The sequence below is a fragment of the Gouania willdenowi genome, chromosome 10 (assembly GCF_900634775.1).
Source record: "Gouania willdenowi chromosome 10, fGouWil2.1, whole genome shotgun sequence".
Taxonomy (NCBI): domain Eukaryota; kingdom Metazoa; phylum Chordata; class Actinopteri; order Blenniiformes; family Gobiesocidae; genus Gouania; species Gouania willdenowi.
Genome location: NC_041053.1, coordinates 3,484,938 through 3,504,525, shown reverse-complemented (window position 1 = coordinate 3,504,525; position 19,588 = coordinate 3,484,938). Strand labels below are relative to the sequence as shown.

At 43.7% G+C, this 19,588-nt stretch overlaps 1 long non-coding RNA gene across 1 annotated transcript; it reads right to left on the bottom strand.

The window, feature by feature from the left end:
* Positions 1-389: 389 nt before the first annotated feature.
* On the bottom strand, positions 390-1,543 carry LOC114471550 (uncharacterized). Its single transcript, XR_003674984.1, has 3 exons — positions 1,498-1,543; positions 1,182-1,328; positions 390-674 (listed from the first exon to the last, which is right to left on the bottom strand). It is a non-coding gene; the product is annotated as an uncharacterized LOC114471550 (long non-coding RNA).
* Between the last annotated feature and the right edge of the window lie 18,045 nt (positions 1,544-19,588).

Sequence of the window (19,588 nt, the reverse complement as noted above, 5' to 3'; positions counted from 1 at the left end):
AGCTATGTTACTTTTTACTGCATGTTTTGGCACGTTATTTCAGATAGTTTTTTACCCAAGCAGACACGGAGCAAAGAGGATGTGGGTACAAGATAAGATCCATAGAAGACTAAAATACCGGGAATGACATACATTTTGAGAAGAGCGCTCGTGTCTTTCTGAAAAGTCGAAAGATTTTTAAAGATTTTTTTGTCGCACAGAAAAAAACAGCTTGTTAAAAAGATGTTGGGCGCTTCACTTTTTCTTCAGGCGGCTGTGAACGCTCTTTACTTATTGAAAATTACTGAAGAAAGACGCTGGTGCAGAGAAGGTTTGATTGTTGTTCTACACCTACTCACTAATGTCTGCGTAATGAACACATGCAGTTCCGTTTTTTGAGGAACTGCTCTTTCATTTTTGAAATGTTGGAAAATAGAGCCAATGCAGAAGTCCAAAATCTGTAGAAATACATAGAATTACCTGAACCCCCACACAGCCTTAAAAAAAAGTTGCATCAAGGTCTCTGAATAAATCACAACTTGCATTAACATTGACAGCACTTGCATTTTTTTTTAAGATGGACTTAAACTTACATCATACTCTTTCAGGAGCTGATCAGTAGATTCCCCAAGATAAGCCAACAAACAATAAATGACAGCCTCTCTACTCTCATCAATGGTGGGACTGCTGGGAACCTGAAATAAAAAAAACAATCAACTTTATGATTTAATATCATCATTTAACATTGAAACTGTTTACACTGCATTTTTATAATAGCTTAATAGTTTGTTAGCTGGCTAACTGGAATAGAATTCATGTACTAAAAGTACAAGACAACAATGCATCATTTAAAAAATAACACATTGATGGAGTCAGAAGTTCAAACGAGAGAGATTTCCTTTACAGCTGCATGCATCTGCTCACATTCAGCATGAAGAGCAGTCAGTTCTCTGTGTGATCAGGTTGCACATGTGTGATATTAGACCTTTTTATTATCATTATTCATGGTTAAAAATAAACTGATGAGTTATTTCAAATGATTCAACAGATAAATGGCAGCATAACTTGTTCCTGGTCACATGACTGACATTGCATACCCTTGCAATGTGTTTCCAAATCCTAAAATTGTTAATACTGGAGTCATTCGACCACAAAATGTTAGAACTTCAATTTGGCATAACATAAACAGTGTTTGAGGATACCTTGAGTAGGATGGACTTCAACTTCAAACCCATACTTCCGCCCTTGGAGTGGAAGATTTTCAGCAGTCTGGGAGTGTATTCATCAAGCTTGAACATGAACTGGGATTCAAGGCTGACCATCGTGATCCTTAGAAACTCATCCTGAAGCTGAGAGACAAATAAGAAATCAGTTTTAAACCCTAAATTATTTCAAGTGTAAATATTGTTCTCACAATCCTTTAAACAACATGAAATCACCAATGTTGTCATTATATGTATGATTCGTATTAAAACTTATAGCAGAAAAAATAATTTCTTAATAGCACGTGCAACTCACATGAGATGGCTCAAAAAGAGCTGGCCATCTGGCTTTAATGCCTTCAATGCATGGTGAATGGTTGATGATTTCATTTCTTCTGTGGGCAAATGTCTTTTCCATTTTTTCTTTTATTATCTTGTTGTTGTCCCTCTTCATGACTTCACTGAGCAACTGAATCCTCTCTTGTTCTTGACTGTTTTCATCCTCACCTGCTGGGTAAGGAGGGAGGTAGTTGATCTCAGCCTTTCGTGGCTTTTTCACATTTTTAGCGGACCTCTGGTCAGCAGAGCTCTTGCGTTTCAGGGCATTGCATAAAACCTCGGGAACACCAAAGCCACGAAGTTTGGTGCGATAATTGGCCATCTTGTATTTTATGCTTTGTTGCCAGCCGTAGAATCCAGAGTACGAGCCAGGTTCCTTGAGACATGGAAACTTTGTGACAAGAGCCTCAGCAACATCGCTTATTTGAGCACCGGATGGATAGGCAGTATATGCATATATAGTTTCAGCTAGCTTCTCAAGTACATCTGCCTTGATTTTTGAGGTAGTCGGGAGAGTTCCGCTCTTCTTGAATTCTTCTGTGGCTCTTGCAATGTACATTTCAGTTTCATAGGCAAACTGGGGAATGGGAAAAGTTTTTGGCCATGGCTGAGATCGTTCTGTGTTGCGGTGCCTCTGTAAAATAATAGTGTCCTTTGATGAAGATGATCCAGTAAATGACTCTGATGCAGAATCACAGTCAGTAGTCGTCTGGCCAAAGGAACTGCTTAAACTTTCATCAACTGGAAACAAGTTGAGAATGACCGAAGGCGAGTTGACAACCCTTATTGTGTCCTTGTGTTTGATTTGGTCCGTTCTTTTGAGAGTAAAGAAATCTTCGAATTCTGGGTCAAGATATTGAAGACTGAACTCGTCAGATACACTAAAAGTCTCTTTTACAACAGTTTGCAGCTCCTCCACGGTGGATGGGATGCCTGATGGAAGGATCAACTTCTCAATTTGGTCATCAATCAATATTCAAAGTTTTGCCTCCATCTCTGTGTTCCTCACAAGACTGTGAAAAGACAAGTTCAACAGCATCACAGACAGAAGACCACAAATATATCTATGAATATTAAATTGATAGTTAACCTACAGTAAACAAGGTTATTTTGCTGTTAACATAAAAAGTGAGTTTCAGTTACCAAATTAAGTGGGCTCATGATGAGGGACAGGTAAAAAGAAACAATGGCTTAAACATTTAGAAAAACTATGTGAACTAAAAATCAATTATGGTTTCTGTAAATCAGACCTTGAGGTTTGTAATGAAGGATCTCATTCACGACTATTCAAAAGTAATATTTTTTTTTCCTGCAATTGTAGTTGAATCTATTTTTTCCCTCCTTTTAGTGTGCATTAAGCAGCCAGAAGCTATGCTGTTTAATGGTGAGAATCACCAGGAAGTCTCCGGTACTGTGATAGTGCAAGCTTTGAGCAGTATTTTATCCTTTGGTATATGCTTACAAAAGCATTTATTTAACATTTGTCAAGCTATTCTAAACTCTATAAAAATGTACACTGACCTCCATCAAACATGCTGTTTATATGCATGTTGAGTGACAAAATATTGCTTTTTTATGTAAAAATAATTTTCATTATCAACTGTATGTGCTAGAATTGGGGTAAAGGTAACATTGCCATCAATTATGCAGCCATACTATAGATCTGCTGTTAAAATTATTGTTTGTTTTGTCATCGTCAAAAACAAAATAACTGTAAAATCAAAATATCTAACTATCAATTTACTGACAATCGATTGTTATTCTCAGAAGCCATCAGTTAGTGTGATACGTATATAGTATAATTTAATTACCTAAAAGGAACAGCAGATGTGATGTTTGAGTGTGACCAAGCGTTTTCCTCCCACAATGTATGTAGGCAAGGGGTACACATCAACAAGTTTCTGATGCTCCAACAAAGCCATTTTTCCAGTGTCCTCCAGTTGAAATGATCTTAGATGCTCTTCATACCATGCAGCAAGTAACTTTACGATAAAATGCACACAGTTGTCCAAAATTACTATCTGACTAATTTCTGCAAAGTCAGGAACTCCACCAGTAGAGCCAAAAGACAAGGTCATCCCAACACCATACTTAGTTCCATGGTAGGTGACGGTGTTTGCCATCTGCACGGTAGAGATAAGTGGGGATTTCTCTCTTAAAGCTTCTTGTAAGTCTGAATGTAGCACATCTAGAGGCACATCAGATATTGTTGTAACAAGTAGTGGCTGTTGTCCATCATCTGTGTGCATCTGGTATGCCATCATCATTTGGTGTCGCGTTGAAAGGGTCAGCAACACATTCTTGAAGTTCTTGGTGTACCTCACAACATTCTTGAAAAAGCTGTGTTTAGCTTCAAAGCGCATTGTCCATACACCAACCAAAGGCCCAAAGTGTTCAATCAGTGCAGGGTAATGTTCCAGAAAGTGGTGTTTGGGTGTCAGTTTCTCTTCAGGGAAAGCTTGTAAGAATCTGACACGATGTTCAGATATTTTGAAGTCCAGGTATGCAATGGTTTCTACTGTGTGAACTGGTGCAACAGCCAATTCAACAATGTCTTTTAATGTTAAAAGAACCTGCCAGGCAGAATCACCTTCTGGTACCCTTGAACCGACAATAAGTGGCAAAAGCCTTAATAAAGCCCAGTTTTCATGGGCATTTCCCCCTATAGTTCTTCTTTTAGTGTAGTTCTGAGGAATTACTTGAGGGCTGTTAGCTTTGTCGGTGCCCTTATAAGGAAAACGTGTTATTAACTCGTTTAGTAGAGTCAAATTAAAGTACTTCCTTTTGGTTTAAACCTGAATTAACAATGCCAGTTCTCTTGGCACTATACCTTCAAAAAGGTCATGTAGTACATCTGGCGGGTACCCAGAGACAAAGTGAAAATGACTCAATTTTTCAGTCAATGGACATGGCCGTTTTACACCACAGCAATGCGTTAAATCAGGATTGTCACTCAAAGCTTGCAAATGCAAACTATGGTCTGTCTGTGTCCGAGATGGAAATACTCCAGTACGCACTTCTTGGTTTTGGTACTCTGAAGAATGTCCAAGACAAAATCTACAGATGTATGGCCCTGTGAAACTTTCAACTAGTCCACTTACTGAATGTGCACCTAGATTATCAGCCACAACACAAAGTACAGTCCCTTTAATCTTTTTTTCCCACCCAGGAAATGTAAACACCCTCCTGTTCTAGAGTGACAACATCTGCCAAGAGTGGTTCTAAAACTGCTTTGTATTGAAACTGTTTGACATCAACAGCTTTGCAGAGTAAAGCTAGGTGAATTGAGTTCAATGCAGACTGCAGCTTAGAAGGGACATTTGCCAAAACCCAATAAACTGCAGTTACTTTGTGTTTTTTCCTCGAGGTTCCTAGTGGATTACACACTTCAAAGTCATCAACATAAAGGATTATAGAGAGTCTGCTTTCCTCTGATGCAAAAGTCATTTTTCTTGTAAATGTTACCATCAAAGAGGGACTCATGGTATCCAGTTCTGTTCAAATGTCTTGACAATAGTCCCTCTGCATTGTCTCTGTTCCTCAAGACTTCCTGCAAAGTATCAAGGACAGGCACATATTGAAATGTCTTGTTTTTCAGGGGATCGAGAATATATTCAACAGGATCAACACTCCTGAAATGCTCCTTAAAATATTTTCTTCTCTTAAAAGCGGTACCAAGTGGACCAGCAGCTCCAAGTGCTGTACTAATTGGATGTGACTTGCACAACTGTTCTGCCAAGTCAGTTATAATGTCCTGGTCAACAGTACATTTATTTGAATTTAATGTTGAATCAATGATATCTCTCACAGCATACACCGTTGCTGAAGATGAAATGAAATGAAGGTCTTCAACCAGAGAATCAATGCATTTCACTGAGGCATTATAGATGCTTTCTAACTTAAGCAGAAGTAGGCCAATTCTTTGAGAACTAAAAACGATGAACTTTCCTGACCACAAGTTAAGCTGGTGTCCTCACTATCACTAGACTCTTGGAGAGCAGACTCCAACTCCACACTCTGATTTTGTTGACTTCCGTGCACGTCTTCCTTGAAATCACTCAAAGAACAGGACTTGTGTTGCCTGCTTTTGTGCTTTAAAATGTGTTGTAGATGTTTGTCCTAAAGTTGCATCCTTTAATAACACAAAAAACTGTTTCATGGCTCTTCAGATGGTTTCCAAGATGCTGATAGTAGTCCTTTTCCGTAGAAGACCACGCATTGCAAACTAAACAGTTAAAAACAGCGGGCTGTTGACAGTCTTCGGCTGTATGGTATCGTGACAAATGTGTGCGAAGGGCACCCTGTGTTTTAAATGAACAAGGGCATCCTTCATACAGGCATGACTGGCATTGTCCACGACCAAATGTTGCGTGATGTAGTCTGTAATGCTTTAGTAGATTCCCCTTTGTGGTGCACAAAGACTTGCAGATCTTACACTTCCATCCTATAGATCCAAAAACTGTTATAAGAAAAAGTCATTTTATTGACCATGTGAAAAATGATTTGCCAATAATAGCAATATATCTAATAATTAATATACATCTTAACATTTAAGAAATAAATTACCTTATTTGTTAGTATAAATTATAAAGTATTGGTTGTTATTGTCAAATATGTTACATAAATGAAGTTGATAAGGTGATTGGGGCTGTGAGCCCTGGTCTGCCATTGAGAGACATGTTAGATATAAAGCGTGGGTTGACCCTCTCAGGGCTTCTGACAATCCTGAGAGGTCAATATAAAGTTGATAGCTCTACAGACCTTTACCATAATCTCATTAGCTTAACGCAAGAGCCTAAAGAGACAGCCTTGAACTTTGTGTTTTGTGCAATTGAATTAAAGGAAAAGTTGCTATGGAAAGCGGAAAATGAGGAGGCTTAGGAGCATTTTAGCCGAGCCACCATCAAGCGTAAGTTCCTGAGATCCATTGAGACTGGACTATTGAGTGACTCTGTAAAATTTAACATCCTGCCCCACCTCAATAACATTAAAATCACAGACGAGGACCTCATAGAGAAAGTGAATGAAGCCTCAAAAGTAGAACACGAGCGACAAGAAAAGCAAAGGAGGGTCACGGTTGTCAAAGGCCCCAAAGTACAAGAGCCAGTTCCGCCCTGCAGATGGGCCCCACCCCCTCCAAGGGCCCCTGTGAGTCCAAAGAGCCTAGTACGACAGTGACTGTCAAAGCTGTGAAAGGTAAAGAAAACAAAGCCGAACAGGTTATGAGCACACAACAGATGATGGAAGAGCTACGCACTGAGATGAAGCAAATGTTGCTCACAGTCATGGGGGCCAACCATCATCCACCGGTGGTGAAACAAAGACTGAGAATTTGTCAAAAGTGCAGAAGTGAGGGAGCAGGTGAAAACTGTCCACACTGCTTCAAGTGCGGGCTCGAGGGCCACTTCTCCCTTGGATGTAGAGCACCGAGGCAGTTGTTGGGAAACGGGCCAGGACTACAGGGGCGGGACCACCAGTAGTCTACGACAGAGAGTCCCAAAGCCAGCAGAGATCTATCAGCTCAACATCGCCATGGACCGTGCATGAAGACACAACAGCAGCAGTGAACACAGTCCTGTACTTGCCCCCCAGGCATCAATCACGTCTGGTGGGACTGGTTGGGAAAAGGTGTATGGTCAGCTGTTACAGTATATGGACAGTTATCCAGTGAAAGTGTTATGGGACACAGGTGCTCAGTCCTGTATCATCAACGAGCCCCCGCGACAACAGCACTTGCCCCACACCGTTAAAAGGCCCATTGCAGAGCTCTTAGAGGGTGACAAGTTGACAGTTTTGGCTGCTAACGACACGCCGATACCGTATGATGGCTGGATTGAAGTCACCTTCCGGCTGGATGATGACAGAAATTAACTGCAAGTCCCAATACTGGTATGCAGCGACCGAGCAGTTGCCAGTGACCCCATCATAGGCTACAACGTGGTTGAAGCAGTGATAAATGGAACAGAAACAACAACAAGAGGAGAAAGAAAGCAGCTGGCATACAAAGTGAGTAAAGCATTCACCATCACTGTGAAAACTGCTCAAAATGTGGATCAGAACCATTTTTCACTAGCTTGACCAGACACCGGTGTGGCCCGCACAGGCGGAAAAAGAGTACTCTTGCCAGCCAACCAAGTCCAGACTGTCTATGTTAGAGTGCATATGAATGCACAAGCATGAGGCAAGAACATGCTGTTCACACCAGACATACTCAATCCCCCACCTGAAGGTGTGTCCCTATGTGAAGTACTGGTCCGTTTCCTTGAGAGGAGAATTCCATACATACCTGTCCCCTTTACCAACACCACTGACCACCCCATCTATATGGATCCACATAAAGTTATTGGACATCTAGAGACAGTAAAGACAGTGTATTCAGTGGGCTCTCAGCCCAAAGAAAACAAACACAAAGGGATACTGAGTAAAACACAGCCAGAGACCGCAGAAGCGGAGAGGCTAAAGACATGGGACCCACCAGTTTACCTCAGCCACCTCCCGGAGGCCCAACAGGAAGTGGCTAAGATCATGCTGAGAGAGGAATGTGAAGCCTTTGCATATGATGGAGAGGATGTAGGCTGTATTCCATCTTTAAAGATGCATATTACACTTCACAACACCAAACCAGTACAGAAGACTGATATGTCTGTCCCAAGACCCCTTCATAAAGAAGTAAAAGAGTACCTGCGGGATTTGTTGAACAGGGGCTGGATAACACCCTCGCGATCCCCCTATTCATCACCGGTGGTGTGTGTCCGAAAAAAAGATGGTAGCTTACGCCTCTGTTGTGGTTACAGAGAATTGAACTGCAAATCAGTGCCTGACCGACATCCGATCCCAAGAATACAGTACATGCTGGACACATTTGGTGGGGGCTCGTGGTTTTCTGTATTGGACCAGGGCAAAGTGTACCACCAGGGCTTCCTGAATGAAGAGAGCCGCCCGTTAACAGCCTCCATCACTCCCTGGGGGCTCTATGAATGGGTCCGCATTCCTTTTGGCTTAAACTCTGCGCCTGCCGAGTTCCAACGTAGCATGGAGCACTGCTTAGCGGGCCTGAGGGACATGGATTGTCTCCCATACCTGGATGATTATTTGGTACACAGTGGCAGTTTCCATGAACATCTGGAACATGTCCGCCTCGTTCTCCAGCGGTACCAAGAACACGGTGTAAAGCTGACACCAAAGAAATGTGAGCTGTTCCGACGGAAAGTAAGGTTCCTTGGAAAAATGGTAACTGGAGAAGGCTACACGATGGACCCAGCAGAGATTGCACCTGTGATGGCTTTGAAGGATAGAATGTCTGCAACTGTGGGGGATTTACGCCAGATGCTAGGCTTCTTATTCTATTACCGCTCCTTCATCCCCAACTTTGCCAGCAAAGCCAAGCCATTGTACAACCTCCTTGCCCCGCCCAAGTCCGAACAGAATGACCGAGAACCACCGCCGGGAAAACAGAGACTGAGGAAGACAAAAAAAGGTCACTTGCACTCTCACACACCGATTCAGTGGACAATAGAGCACCAGGAAGTACTGAATCAGCTGATCGAGGCCCTCACCAAACCCCCCATCCTTGGATATCCTGACTTCGACCAGCCCTTTGCACTTCACTGCGATGCCTCCCAGGATGGGTTGGGTGCGGTGCTATACCAGCGACAACAGGGGAAGTTGAAAGTTGTATTTGGCTCCCGCAGCCTCAGCCCGTCAGAAAAAAGGTACCACACAGGAAAGCTTGAGTTCCTAGCACTGAAGTGGGCCATTTGTGAACGCTTCAGGGACTATTTGTACCACGCCTAGTCATTTGTGGTTTATACAGACAACAATCCATTGACGTACGTATGCACAACGGCCAAACTCAATGCTGCAGGACACAGATGGGTGGAGCTGGCCGATTTTCACTTCACAATACGCTATCGCCCCGGAAATAACAACAATGATGCCGATGGACTGTCTCGGATGCCGCTCAGCATCGAGGACTACATGAACAGCTGTACGAGAGAGGTCAGTAGAGAGACTGTGAATGCACTCATGGAGAATGTAAAAGTTGACTGGAGAGACCCATGCCACGGTGTTGGAGTAGTTCAGACCTGTGCCTTGAGCCTTATCAGAGACTGTAGCAGCACGACTGGTCGGCCCCTAACCCCATCACAGATCCGTGAGGCTCAGAAAGAGGATAACATACTGTCACGAGTCATCTGGTACAAGAGCTGCAACCACAGACCAAGTAGAGCTGAGATCAAAGCAAACAGCCAGCAGTCACTGAAGATTGACTTGGATGAAAACGGTGTCTTATGCAGCAGGACTTTCCAACGACAACAGCTAGTGGCTCTCTAGTCCTACCACCCACTGATCTTTTTTTTTTTTTTCTTTTTCTTTTTTCAGTGTGTTAGTAAAGAGTGGTGCTGGCAGTTGCTTGCAGGCTAGATCATCAGGCTAAAAATGAAAAACCAAGATTAAATCCACCCACTGATCTTCAAAGAACTGCACAAAGACATGGGCCACTTGGGGGTTGAAAGTAAACTTGACCTTGTCCGAGAAAGGTTCTACTGGCCGCAAATGCACCAGGACATAGAACATTTTGTGACCAAAGCCTCATAGGCTTTGGTCACTGCAGAAAAATTACATCAATACATCATTAACAAGAGTCCTCTGCGGGGAGAAGCAAAACAACTTCTGAAACTGGTCTCAGGTAAGTCTTCTCAGAGCCCTGGTTTGTGGTTTTGACCTCCACTTTGCGGACTCTGCCATCTCTTCCAGGAAATGTAGAAGTGACCATAGCCATAGGCCACTCATTGCGGGCAGCTTGATTGTCTTTCAACAGCACAACATCTCCCGGACATAGGTTTCTGTGAGCTTCTGTCCACTTTGGACGACTTTGCAAAGTTTGGAGGTATTCACGGCTCCAGCGAGCCCAAAACTTGTTGGCGAGGGCCTGTACTTGTCTCCACTGGTTGCAGAGAAGATCCTTGTCAGTGAAGTTCCCAGGAGGGGGTGGTACTCCGGTCTTCTGGGTGAGTATCATTGCAGGTGTTAGAATGAATGGTGAGTCGGGGTCTGTGGAGACTGGAACGAGGGGTCTGGCGTTCATTATTGCTGTAACTTCTGCCATAAGAGTGGACAAGACTTCATGCGAAAGGGACATGTTCTCTTGAAGCAACATGGCATTGAGGATCCTTCGAGCCACGCCGATCATTCGCTCCCATGCTCCACCCATATGTGAAGCATGAGGGGGGTTTAGCTCCCATGTGCAGCCTTGTTGACTCAAGTAGCTTTGCACACTGTTGCTCTGCTGATCACTTTGTAGTCCAAGCTGCTTACGGGCACCTACCAAATTTGTGCCACAGTCAGATCTGAGCTGCTTTGCAGGACCCCGGATAGCGAAGAAACGCCTGAGCGCATTGATGCAGCTTGAGGTGTCCATAGATTCAATTATCTCTATGTGGACTGCTCTTGAACTCATACAGCTGAAAATCATTGCCCAGCGCTTGCTTTGCGCTTCGCCTCCTCTTGTTCGTCTGGCTACGATTGACCAGGGTCCAAACACATCCAACCCTACAAATGTGAAGGGTGGGCATGCGCGAAGACACTCAGGGGGTAGATCTGCCATTTGTTGCTCCTCACTTTTGCCACGGAGTCTTCGACATGTTACACATTTGTGTATGACAGAACTGACAAGCCTCTTACCTCCTATCACCCAAAAGCCAGCTCCTCTGATGGCTCCTTCGGTTAGGTGACGACCTTGATGTTTCACCTGGTCATGGTAGTGACGTGTTACAAGAACAGAGGTGTGGCTATTTTTAGGGAGGATGATAGGATTCTTCTCTCCTGTTTCTAAGTCTGCATATTTCAGTCGACCACCAACGCAGATGAGATTGCGCTCAAGGATCGGACTTAATTTTCGAAGAGGACTGTTTTTGGCTACAGATTTCCCAAGAGAAAGCAGCTTAAATTCTTCTGGGAAGGCTTCTCTCTGAGCTGCCCTCATGATGATATCTTTGGCTTGAGACAACTCATCCGGAGTGCGCGGTAGGCTGCAATTGTGCCACCCCTTACATTTGTTGGGCTGGTCAGAATGTTTGTGAGCTCTGGCGATGTGTATGAGAAACGCTAAAGCTCTGATGAGTGACCTCAAGTTGGAGAAATGGAGGAAACGTTGATGTGTAAGGGTTGCTTCTTGAGTCTTGGACATAAAGCTGCATACTTGTGGGCGAATTTCTGCATCGGTCGCAGGGCTGACTAGATCAAAGGGGTTTTCGACTTTTGGCTTATCTTGAGGAGGTCTGCGCAGGAAGGCAGGTCCAGTTAGCCACGTTGTATGCACCAAATGTGATGCAGGGACTGACCTGGAAGCGTGGTCAGCAGGATTATCCTCGGTGGGAACATAGGACCATTGTTCCGGTTTTGTCGACTGGCGAATGCGTTGGACCCTATTGTGCACATACACATTGAAGCGCTTGGTCTCATTGTAGATGTACCCAAGCACAACTTTACTGTCGCAGTAGAACTTGGTAGAACTCAGTTTGAGATCCAATTCGTCTTGAATTAGTTCTGCCATCTCAACGGCCAGAACTGCGGCACATAACTCGAGCCTGGGTATAGTGGGCTCGGAAAGGGGAGCCAGCTTTGCGTTTCCCATAACAAATCCAACTTCAATTTGGCCGTCTTTGTAAACTGCCCTCAGATATGCCACAGCACCGACTGCCTTTGTAGATGCATCTGAAAACACACACAGCTCTGTCTGTATTGCCTTACAAGGAGAGGTTGATGTATATGCTCGTGGGACATGAAGCTTTGTCAGATGTTGCAATGAGTCTCTCCACAATTTCCACTCCTGGAGGTTCTTTCCTGGGAGGGGAGTATCCCAATCACCATTATCTGCCGTAAGTTCCCTCAGGAGAGCTCTTCCCTGTATAGTGCAGGAGCTACCAGACCAAGGGGGTCAAAAAGACTGTTCACTGCAGATAGGACACCACGACGGGTGAATGGTTTTTCACAGGTTGATACTGCAAAGGTGAAAGTGTCAGTTGCTATCTCCCAATAGAGTCCCAAACTGCGCTGCATAGTAGTGGTTTCTCCACCAAGATCCATGTCCTTTAAACCTGCTGCGCAGTCTTCAGCCGGGAACGCAGCCATAACAGACTGGCGATTTGAAACAAACTTGTGGAGCCTCAGATTTGACTCACTGAGGGATGCCTGAGTCCTCTGCAGTAGGTCGATGGCCTCAGCTTCGGTAGGTAGGGACAGGAGACCATCGTCCACGTAGAAATGGCGCTCCACAAACTGCACAGTGTCCACTCCATGTTCTCGTGCTCCTTCCCAAATAGCTCTTCTTAGCCCGTATATGGCAACAGCTGGAGAAGGGCTGTTACCGAAAACATGGACCTTCATCCTGTAGTCAATTACATCCTTAGATATGTCATTGTCCCTGTACCACAGGAACCTCAAATAGTTCCTATGGTCTTCACGGACGAGAAAACAATGGAACATTTGTTGTATGTCTGCGAGGAGAGCAACTTGTTCCTTTCTGAAGTGGATTAAAACTCCCAGGAGAGAATTATTGAGGTCTGGGCCAGTGAGAAGCACATTGTTGAGAGAGACGCCAGAATGTTGTGCACTTGAATCAAACACAACTCTGATTTGGCCAGGTTTTTGTGGATGATAGACTCCAAAAGTCGGCAGGTACCAGCATTCTTCATCCTCTTTCAGTGGTGGGGCAAGTTCAGCATGGTTATTTTTGAAAATCTTTGCCATGAAGGTGATGAACTGCTCTCTCATTTCAGGCTTCCTGTCCAGTGAGCGTTGTAGCGAGGCGAGGCGATTGAGCGCTTGCAGGCGATTGTTGGGTAAGCGCCGCCTTGGCACTCTAAATGGGAGAGGGGCAACCCAACTGTGTGTCTCGTCTCTATAGACCTCCTTTTCCATAGTGTTCAGGAAGATTGTGTCTTCAATTGATGGGGCAAGTTTGCTGTCTGACCTTGTCTTGTTGAACACTTTTTGTCCAAGTGTTTGCTCTGTGACTCTCCTTGGCTTGAAGAGATTGTCCTGCAGCTCCCCGCCGTCACAGACTTTTTCTTTAAGCCGTAGGAAACTTTTGCAAGGAGTAAGAATAGTAGGGCGCCCATTCTCACACACGTTAGTCTTGAATGCATTCACGTCTGGCTTATGTGCGTTCCCCAAACACACTTTGCCCACCAACACCCAGCCCAGATCCAGTCTTTGTGCAAAAGGTGCATTGTGTGGCCCATTGACTTGCTGCCTGACTTTATGCACCCTGATGATGTCTCTTCCGAGCAGCAAGAGAATCTCAGCATTGGGGTCAAGTTTTGGAATGTTGACCGCCACACTCCTCAAATGTGGATGTTGGAGAGCTGTATCTGGCGTTGGTATTTCAGAGCGATTGTTGAGTATTTCATTACACTCAATTAGTGCCGGGAGAGCAAGACTGACCTTTTTGTCAAGCGACTTGATCTTAAAGCCTTCTGCCCTTTTTCTAGACATGTCAACAGTACCAGCACAGGTTCTTAAGGAGTATGATGTTAGGTTGCTCTCAATGTTGAACAACTCAAAGAAGTCTGACCTTGCCAATGACCGATTGCTTTGGTCGTCCAGTATGACGTACATATTGATGGCTTTGTCACGTTGACCTTCGGGGTATACTCTGACCAGACAAATCTTTGAACAGGACTTTGCTGCTTGGCCGACACCGCAAACCTTTGTGCATTGGGAATTGACTGCCGGTGCGTTAAAGGCTTGTTCTTCTTCCTCTTTGACGTTGTCTGCTGAGGATGAAAAGACTTTGGGATATTGAGGTGCTGGGCCCGGGTGCATAACAGTGTTATGACAACTGCTATCACACTCACTACACGTCACCTTGACTCTGCAATTCTTTGCCAGGTGAGTTGTTGACGCACAGCACTTGAAACATATTCCATTTTCTTTCAAAAATGTCCTTCTTTCTTCAAAAGTTTTTGCTCTAAAACCTCGACATTTTCTTAGTGGGTGTGGCTTGTTGTGAATGGGACAGTTTCTTCCAGGTCCGTCATTCCTCATGGTAGGGTCGTTGTCGGTCTCTCCGACTGATGAGATGTCCGTCTTGTGGACAGATATGGGGTTCCTTGTACCCCAGCTCTTGAAAGGTAGTCTTTCTGGTTTCCCAAAAGCACCACTGCCGCTGCTTGGAAGAATGAAACTGGGATCGTTTCTTGTCCGTGCCTCATAGCAAATGAACTTAGTGAAGAATGCAAATGGGGGGAAATAGCCATCATTTTCATCTTTGAACCTTGAACCCTTGGAGATCCACTTCTCTTGGAGGGCATAAGGGAGTTTGTTAATGATGGGGCTAATGCCGCGAGCTGTATCCAGGTACGTCAGACCAGGTAAGTAGCCCTCCTCCTTAGCACACTGAAGCTCTGTAAGGAGGTCTCCCAGCTCCCTTAACTTGGTGTAGTCTTTAGCAGATATTCAAGGGAAATTGAACAACTTTTTAAACAGGGCACTCTCTATAATTTCTGGTGAAGCATAACAGTCCTGTAGCCGTCTCCAAGCTTTCCTTAAAGCTGCCTCGGGGTCACTGATGTGTACAGAGCGTATCCTTTTGACTTGCTCTGTGGATTCTCTGCCAAGCCACTTTGTTAGCAGATCTAATTCCTCACTTGCCGTGAGGCCCAGACCTCTGACTGCATTATTAAATGAAGACTGCCATGCTCTGTAGCTTTCAGGTCTATCATCAAAGTGGAAGAGACTTGTGCTTACCAAGTCACGATGAGCGAGGTAACGTGCCAAGTCGTCTGTTACAGGTGCAGGTCCAATGAAAGTTGGAACTGGCTGAGGAACGTATGGCTTGGCTGCAGGGTTCATAGAATGGTGTGGCGTCTTGGAATCCATCCACTGCGCTGTATCCCTCGGAGGGGCCTCAGTCCTGGGGAGTGATGCAGGTGTATTGTGTGCAGCAGGCAGCTTACCGTTTCCACTATTTTGGAAGCGTGCATATTTTCCTACAGGAGTTCCCCATCTAATGAGGCTTTCTTCTTTAACATGTTGAACAGTAGAGGTTGGAGTAATGGGTGAGCAGCTGCGTGACGAGCGGAATTTAATCTGTGCTTCCACATATTCACTTGTGCGGTCTGCACGCCCCCTTTCCGACAGCGGTTCTTTGGCATTGTCGATTACAATCACTTTCTCCATTTCAGCTGCCTCTAAAGTCTCAGCTTGTGCTATAGCTGCAGCTGCCTCTCGCTGTAGAGCAAGTGTTCCTAGTTCTGCCTCCAACTTAGCTTTTCCAAGTTGCAGTTCTGCTTCCATTTGAGCCTTTTCCATTTTCAGTTGTGCTTCCTTTTCGGCAAATGAGACACATGCCTTTGCTGCTTCAGCCTTTGCACGTGCTCTTGTTGCAGCACTGGCAGATGAAGCTGTGGTGCGGCTACTCCTAGTGCTGGATACTGAAACACTGTCATTTTGTTTTAGATCCATGTTTTGGATGTGAGATATGTATCTGTTGCAGCAGCTGTTGAAACTCCAGATAGTCTCTGCCTTTTCACTGTACTGTCCTCGCTGATGTGTTGAAACTTCAACTAGACAGCCAGCCAAACTCCATACAAAACAACACGGGAGTCAGGATGTAGCGTTCAAGCTCCTTAGTTTATTGCAGACTCTATGTGCATGAAGTTAAGAATCAGGAGTGAAACTGAAAATATAAAAGACAAGTTTCAATCATCAAAAAATAAACAAGCAACTACTTCACGCTTAAAGATGTGTACTCATTGTTTAAATGACAGGCAATAATCTATGTTAAATACAAACAATTAACATGCAAAATAAACATTACTTTTCCTATGATAACAACAATATACATGTCAATATATTAAACAACTGAATAAACAAAAGAAGAACTTACAGGCAATGCATCTTCCGGAGAAACAACCGATGGTAGCAGAGAGAGACTTCAGCTCCTACCACAAATCTAGCCTTCTACTGGGCCATGTGCTCACTAATACTTCCTTCTTCCTGTTCTTAAAGGAAGTGATGCAAAAAACCCCAACACTAAACAGCAGGGGGAGCTAACTACAGAAACTAAATACAAAGAAAAAAAAAAGAAACAGCCTGGAAGGCAAAACACTTGCTGTTCAACATTGAACGAGACAATGCCCATGGAAACTATGAGGACTATGTGAGTCACTGGAAAAAGAGAAGGCAGGAAGCCAACCAGATTTCTGCCAGAAACACAGATAAAGGAGCAGCTCGTGGGAAAGCCAACTATGACAAGAAAGTGCTCGGCAGAGACCTTCTGCCAGGTGATCAGAATCAGAATCAGTCAACTTTATTGACCAAGAATGTATGTTATACACACGATGAATTTGACTTGGTGAACTGTGTTCTCTCAAATAGTGTAAACATTAAATAATAACAATCAGGTCCTTATCCAAAATCTCACTCCAAGAGGAGGTACAGGAAAGATCCAGTCCTACTTGGAAGACCAGGTTTTCAGGGTGAAAAATCAGAAGGGTGACGGCAGCCCAGTTTACCAGATCAGCCCAGAGAACGGTAATTGGAGGGACAGAGTGGTCCATAGAAACTTGCTACTGCCATGTGACCACTTGCCCCTTGAGCTGCCTTCAGCGCAGACTCCGCTGCAGAAGAGGAACGTTGGGAGACCTGCAAAGTAGCAGAGGATGCCATGACTTCATCAGCAGTGGCAGCCAGCGCCAGACAGCAACTCAGAGGACGACAATGGTGGTGGCATCTACCGTTGGCACCTCCGTTCTGGCAGGGAGGGACAGCAGCGTCAGACATTGCTGAATCTGGAGGCAGAATCTTTCCAGCCACATCAGGGTTCTTCACCTTCAGAAGAGCAAGAGGATGCTGATGTGTCACACCTGACTAAGCGACATGAACGGGATCCAGCTGCTTCTGTAGTTTCTGAGAGTGGTGAGTTGGCTGATGAATCATCGCAAAAGGTAAGGTCATACCCACCCAGACTCAGACATCCACCTGTTAGATTGTACTATGAGACACCAGGACAGCCATCATTGATCGCAGGACACTGTGAAGTGATAGAGACTCAGTATAATGAGCAGAGACACTTATGGCAACCTTGGTAGACTTTTAGTTATAATGACGGGAGACATTCAAAATTGTGGGGGATAGTGTGACACTGAGTATTTTCAGAGACGTGATAGACATGATTAAAAAGACTTGATTGAAATATCTTGCCCCCCGATTATTTAAAAGTTGGATTCATCTGAATTCATAAAAACAGCTAAGGACTTTAAAACATGTTAAAAGTACTGCATTATTATTATTCTTTGTGTGATTTAATTATTTTCTAACAGGTCTGGGTACCTGTATATTTTACATAGTGGCAGTACCTGGCCAGTAGGTGGAGCTGTGGGCATTCGGTGTCAATAGCGGACGTCAGTCACCAATAGAGTAAGACGTCAACAGTGCTAGTTACACGGAGCAACACAGACGTAAAAATTGCTATGTTTTGTCACTATTTCCAGTTTGCCCAAGGCTGATAGCAAACACTGCCTGAACTTGCAGTGTAGTTTAGCTTTCAGGTATTTAAATTCTGCCAACTATCAGTGTGCATACAAACATGTCATATAATTAAGTACAAAAATGATAATATCTAAAAAAAATATAAAACCTGCACAGCTCAACTTACTCTGTCAGAGCTTAGAACAAACATACTTAACTGCACAAACATTGCACTTTCACAGTCTAAACTTGCTCTAGAATTACTGTATGAAGTGATTTCTCATTTTTCCAATGCAATACAATTTTAACTGCAAAAAAAGCTCACTTGCATTTTAAAACATCGTAAAAACATCAACTTGATATCTGCATCTACTTTTCAGACAAGTTTCATACAGGATATTTTTTCTTGATGTCATGCAAAAGCATTCCAAGTATTCCATTGCTGTGATGGTTTCCACGGCAATACGTCCACTCAATTACATCTAAGCGATCCCTCAACAGTTTTTGTGTATGGTTCCTCCTTTGTCTCCAGATAGTTGACTTGCAAATACCCCAAAATCTCTCAAGGTTTTGTGTATGCGCACCTGCAACCGGGGTCGACAAAAATATCTTGATGGTTGACAGTCAGGTGATTGTAACCTTTATCCTGAAGACGGCGGTAAGACCTCCACCCATCAGAAATGATTGAGCTTCCACGATGAACGTACTTCTTTATTAGAGGCAAGAGATGCCTGGCTGAACGGTGATGCACGATTTTAAGAATGGGCATCCTCCTGTCATCCTTAATTCCTAGCATTCTGAACACCCAGGAACTCCTGTTGCTTGCTCGTCCTCTGTTGTACTGAAATTCACAAGAGTAAATATATCCAAATGAGGACAATGGCATTCACAATACAATCATTCTGCAGTCATGGTGGGAAACAAGAGAATAGGCAAAATCCAAAAGTTCTCTCTAGCTTATGAGTACTGGTGCATGTTTACAAATATTGAACTGTTCTGGGGTGTATGAATAATGTTCTTTAAAACCAACATTCCCCTCTATCGCATCAATTAATTATAATTTGTCTTATTCCATAATGCAGTAGTTACTTCTCGAAATACAGGAGATACACCTCCAAGCACCTCAGGCAAAAACAGGGCTGAAATGTACGTATATTGTCTTTACTTTCAGTAGCTGAGTATAGCACAGACTTAACTAACATCAAATACATGTTGTTAGACACTAAATGATTTATTTCACATTAAAGTAACACACGAGTGGTTAATTACTTTTCATACCTTTCTCTTATGGTCAAATTTGCTTTCATCTACCGTAACAATTTCTGCTCTTTGTCCATCTTTGTAAGCACATCATAACACCCGTCCCCGGGCCATGTACATAGTTTAAGAGTTGTAAACCTTCCTATTTATCTGCAGTGTGTAGCCTAATTAGCTATTGTAATGTTAAGCTAGCTGAGTGCATGAGAGTGCACGTGAGTTAGGTTGACTTTAAGAATTTAAGTGTATATGTAATGCTTTTGTGTTAACTACATTTTGTAATGAAAAAGATATTGTACACTATGCAGTATTTGTGTTTATTTATTTTTTACAGGAAC